Source organism: Barbus barbus (genome assembly GCF_936440315.1).
Source record: "Barbus barbus genome assembly, chromosome: 33".
Taxonomy (NCBI): domain Eukaryota; kingdom Metazoa; phylum Chordata; class Actinopteri; order Cypriniformes; family Cyprinidae; genus Barbus; species Barbus barbus.
Window position 1 is genome coordinate 19,219,013 of NC_136761.1, and position 6,000 is coordinate 19,225,012.

A 6,000-nucleotide genomic window follows, 5' to 3' on the forward strand; every position below is an offset into this window, starting at 1 on the left:
GAGACCACGCAAACGAATCCTCCTGAAACCACATAAATGAGCTAAAATGAAGTAGTTTAGCAGGCGATAAACACTAACCAACCACATTCTAAACACTGAGTGCGTCAAGACTTTGATGCCAGTGTCCACAGCCAATGAGTTGAGTTCATGTGAGCTTTTGTCCTCGACTGCAGCCATCTAGGTTCTAAGGGCCACCAGCTCCATGGAGTTCAGTGACCCGTTTAGGATGGGTGGTCCAAGGCCCCCCTCCCTAGCCAAGTGCGAAGCACAGAGGATTACTTTAATTATTTCATTCAGCCATTGTGGGACCAGATTAGTCTGTGCCCGCTTTCAGACGAGATGAACTGCTGCCCCGCTGCTGTCTACCAGGCTGTTACACAGAGAGAGCTGGCCAGTCACAAGGCTGGCACACAAACTCTCACACACCATTACACACGGCTAAACACACACACACACTGAAAAACAAAGACGGGAAGACTGCTGCTAATAGTATGGGTTAAACAGATGAGGTTGTAATAAAATGAGCAAAACAGGCATAATATTTTTACTTAATGTATACGTATTTGTTTTGAAACTGATGGGAAAATAATGAAGGACGGCAAAGCTCAACACTGGGTGATAGCTTGCTATTTAGTCGTTTTGACCAACAGACAATTATTTTCCATGAACAATATAAACGTACACTAAATTAATTGTTTATATGCATAGTTGAAGGATTCTAGATGTTGTCTTTCAAGTGATGAATGAAGGAAATTCATATTATTATTTTTAGCTGGAAATTGGCAATATAAAATCATTGGATAAAATGCTAATTTAACTAATCTCAATTTATACAATAAGTCTTAACACTGACATATTAATCAAAAAGAAAAAAAGTATGACAGCATAGATTAGAAACTCCATCAAATAAATTGAACTTCTTTGAGTATTACCGTTCAACTGGGCACTGTGCTGTGTATATTGTTGACTACTTCACTGCCACAAGTTCATTTCACTTCATTTACAGTCAAATCAACATGTAATTTGTAATAAGTGCCAAATTAAAAACATTTACAGGAGGTTACTTGGAATAACTGAGGTACATTTTAATGTCAAAGAAAACATCTCTATAGTTTAGCCTAAATATGCCAGCATAATCTCTGCTTTATACAATGTTGAAGTTTCGGTTCATTCAAGCGATCACCTTAAATCTGTCTCAGTGTGTGCGCGAGGAGTCTCATTTCCTCCCGTTTCGCTGGACTCTCGAACTCAGTGTGGAGCGTTTACGCCCATCAAGTTTACTAAGGGCTGGTTATAATGAGGAGACACGTTGTATCATGATCAAATGCCCTAAATGGACGAATTATTCGATCTCTTTCAACTTTTTAAAGCAAATCTCTATAGAAGACTAGCAGGACGCAATTAGTTGAGCCTGACAGGGCGCATACGTCCAAACGCCAACTATAACAAAACTAAAGGGGTCTTATTCAAAACACCTTCTTGATATTTATATTTTGAAACGCCAATCTATAATAAACTGATAAAACATGATAGCATTTATGTTTTGGCAATGTACCATCGGAAAGGCTTGCGGTCTGCTGTTGCTATGGTTTCCTCCTCAGACTACGCGATTTCTGTTCGCGAGCGCCTATAGATGAACATACAAGCCTCCCTGATTAACTTTGTTTTTAACTCCCTGACTAACTAAAATTTCACTGAAACATGTATGAAGACCACAACAACTTTGGTTTTGACTTCCTTTGGAAGTACAAGTCCTTATAGGTGGTAAACCGCCCCCACCCCCCCATTTAATTCGCATTCACCTATAACTGTACAGATTGTGCAACGAAAATAGTTTCAGCACATTACAGAAACGGAGGTGGAATATAAGAGAAGGTGTTTATACGATCCACAGATCAATAATCTACTGGAACAGCACGAGGATCTCACTCAAGTGCCGGTGTGTTGTGCTGATGCCTACAGAACACGATCTCGACGAGAACGGAAGGGAAATGATTTTACCTGCGGATAAATGCGCTCCGAGTTAGTTAGACCAGGTCATTTGCAAGCCATTGCGGGCTTCTGTACAATATTAGCCTACATCCGGCTGAACGCTTTGCCTACAAATGAACCGCAGAAAGAATCGATGTCCGATCACAGCTGGGCGGAATAAAGTTCAAGCCTTGCCGTGTTTTCACACCTGTTTCTCTCAGCCGGACGAACAGGTTTAAAAGCAACCCGACGACGGGAGCGACCAGAAAGACCGGATTCCGCTGTTATGACAGGCATTGCTTTCAATTGTTCAGTAATGATCACTGGTGACTGAGTGCAAAGAAAGACATCAGTAGCCTACGTCTCGTGAAATGTTGACTAGTCGACATTCTGCGGGTAAAATTACCCGCTGAATTTTTAAACGCACTGAGATGGAAAAGTAAGGCTATGCGAGAAAATGCGCAAAAACGAGAGCAACAGGTGTTGTGGGAGCGAGCAATAACCAAATAAGATAGCAAACTTAAGGGTTTACCTATAAAAGCTCACAGCATCTAAACAAAGTCATTATTCTGTCTACTATGAACAGTGCTTACAAGCGTCGAACAAGTTTACAGGAAATAAGCGCAGTTCCTGTTTTCCATCTATAATGCGCTCATTCTCGAGCGCACTGGATAGAGTTGAATATTACATTTTAGAGTGAGGAATCGACTAAAATCTACGCGAAGATACACTGACCGGCACTTGAGCAAGATGAAGATGTTCTATCTCTGTGGATGATGCATGGAGTCAATGGCTTATTTATATATGTGGAAATGCAATAGCAAGCGTAGATTGGAGTTCCACTCCAGCGCTCGGTTTCTTGTAGAAAAATCAATAGCAGTAGTGTAGGGAAAACATGTCACATGCGAGCTAATCAGCTCTGAGGACAATCGAGGGCAATGTTAACTTGAGATATCGATAAATTCGGGATATTTAAACTGAGGCGTGCAGCACTTCACAGTTATTTGCTCAGCGTTTATTATAATGAAAAATCAAATAATCACGCAACCTGATATCGGGTGATATTATAGGCTACTTATGTCTTGATTATGATTTACACACACGCACAGAAACACAAACACATTTCTCTATAAAGAAAAGTATCTCTACACAGCTCCTATTATACCCTCACTTACGGACAACATGAGAGCGCATACATTGGTAAGACGAACAAATGTTCAAATGTATAAATATCGATGGCAAAAAAACTCATATACCTTAACAGATAGTTACTCCTTTCAGTTGTAGGCTAGTCTTGACCGATGGAGTCGGACCGTGAGCCGCGTTCCCTTTGCACGCCACAAATCAAGCGCTTTGGATATCCAAAATTCAGCACCACCGCAATCCTGTCGATACAAAAACAGCACACTTTTCCGCGGTCAGCTCTCTTGGGTTTCCTTAAAATTACTCTTTTTAACACGAAGGGTCCGCTAGAACTGTAGCGAAAAGTGTCACGTCAGAAAATAAGAGCGCGCAACTTGGCTGACGGTGGTTACGCACATCAGAGAGACGTGTCCTCTCCTTGCGCACGAAAGGAAACCCCGAACCAGCGCTACCCTGGACCGGGCTCACAGCATCCCGAAACCTCCAATTCCACACGACAACATCCTCCAAAAACTTCAACCTTCAGTCAACAACTGTCTGTGCGTAAAAGTGAAAACAGAAAAATCTTCCAAGGCTATGTCCGGTAGTGTCCAGTGCGCGTGCTCTCATCATCAATTCACCATTCAGTGTTACTGAGGACGCCGGGGCTCGCGCTCTTGCCGCAGCTCACCGCGCGCGTCTATACTGTGGATAGCCTGTGTGAGAGTGAAGTGATTTCCGACCGATTGCGCTCTCGCTCTCCCCCTCTCTCGCTCGCTCAGTCCCTCATACAAGAACATCATTTTGAATCGTCGAGGGCGGAGCTTTGTTATACGTGCTTCTGTGGACTCCACAACAAAACCTCATTCGTATTTACCCAAACATTACCAAGTGCCAGTGTTGCCATATCCGCTTATTATAAGCGAATATGTTCATTTTGTCATAGAATGGATACGAGCAATGGCAAGTTGGGGCTCCAGAACACAGTTGCGGTTTGGCTAAAGTGTGACCAATTACTAATTGCTGCTGTCAAGTGTACAGCTTGACCCATGCTCTACATATTTCCCATATCTAAATATAGGCTAGATACTTCCCAACTTTAGTATGCAAATGAGCATGATGTCCAGAAAAGCTGTAGAATATTTATAGTGAAATAGTGAACAATATGTAAATGACAGCTGTACTTACAGGCACGTTGCTCCACAAGGTTATTGAACTTAACAACACCAAAAATTGTGTTTGCAGCTGTTGTTAGTACACACTAGGTCAAAAAGCATACGGGTCAAAGGACAATGTCAACATAAATGTAGTATGGAAACGTATTTATACTACAAACAAAATATGGGCTTCATCAACAGTCAACAAGTTATAGACCACTGATGAACAACTGGGATTTAAGCATTTATTTAAATTGTGTATGCAAGATATTTTAATTATTTTTTTGTTGGCTAAAATAATTTAATTCGTCTGTTTCTCTTATGTGATCTGTGATCTGGCAACGCTGCCAAGAGGGATAGCTTACCTCCTAAACTTCGCATTCAGAAAAACTTCGGGATGCGTCTCACAACCACTCGGAATAAACGATTATTTCCGTCCCTTTTCAACCCGCGTCACGCTGCGCGCGCATCCCTAGCTTCCTCATGCACACCCCTTATCTGAAAGACATTTTTATGAAGAAATAAAATGATATTAACACAACGTATACCTTTAAAATATGCTTCTTATTAAGACACATGCAGACGTTACCGCTGTCAATGTACGATTAAAGGACATTATCCTTTCGCCCGGAACTCAAACACAATCGAGAGTTGCGATAGCAAGCACGACTGAGTCATTCACGGGTAAATCTCTCGACTCAGCGCGATTTTCAGTCATCCTCTACTTTATTTAAAAGGGATCATCTGCATCAACACACCATGTGAAATGATATTATTTAGTTTATCACGCTGTCATGGGGCACTAAGTAGGAGGGAGAAGGGGAATAAACATACCAGATCCTTAAACGCACTATAGCAGAGCGCAGAAGGAAATGTTCATTGTGCTCTTAGCGGCATCTAGAGGTCACGGGAGGAATAATTATTACACCAACGGTGAGCCAAACGAATACACTTAACTGTATACACGGTGGACAGGAGATAAATTGAACTAAATGTGCTTACCATTGCACTTTTTCTTTCTTTCACAGACAGCTAAGCAATTTCTAGTTACAGACGCTGAAATGTGGGAAACTGAAGTAGACTGTTTAGAATTGTTTAGTGGGCTAATGCAGTTTAAAGGGGACAAAAGAAATTCTCATATTCACTGTCTTTTTTTTAATAATGACAATTATTAAACATTATTAAAAACATACAAACTTCAGATTATGGTATTCAAGTGTGGACTATAGACTATCAAATTTAGGAGGGAAGCAAATCTCTAACTCAAATTTATATGCTTCAAGTTTATAGATATTGTCTATAAACTGTTTCAATTAAATGTCAAGTACAAAGAACTGTTACAACCCACCCACTAGGTTGTAACACTAGAAAGTATGTGTTTTTAAATTTAGTGCATGAATGCATTGTGGTAGTACGGTTTACTTATATATATATAATGGTACTGACAGTCCTGTATCTAATTTCTAATTGGTTAAAGTCTTGGTGTTACCAAAAAAAAAAAAAAAAACATGTTTGCAAAATTAATATTCTTAAAACGTATCAAAGGCATACGCTGTCAGAGCTGTGCCCCAATTGGCACTATCTGCAGTAGCCTATAGCTAATACAGACTCAAAGCGGTATAGAGACATTTGACATTTTGTTCAGTTTATTCAGTAGAAGACTTTCTGCTAACCCACAGTCAGAGGTTAGCAATTAGTGAGTCAGTTTTTCAAACCTTGGTTACTTCATCTTAAACTAAAGGCTGTGAAA

General features: G+C 40.5%; 1 protein-coding gene across 1 annotated transcript in view; it reads right to left on the reverse strand.

Annotated features, from left to right (window-relative positions):
* Positions 1 to 3,869, reverse strand: part of LOC306852935 (protocadherin-1-like) — a 160,857-nt gene extending 156,988 nt beyond the window's left edge. Inside the window, exon 1 of the mRNA XM_079390048.1 lies at positions 3,228 to 3,869. The gene's annotated coding sequence lies outside the window, so the exon portion shown is untranslated. The remainder of the gene's footprint in view (positions 1 to 3,227) is intronic.
* Between the last annotated feature and the right edge of the window lie 2,131 nt (positions 3,870 to 6,000).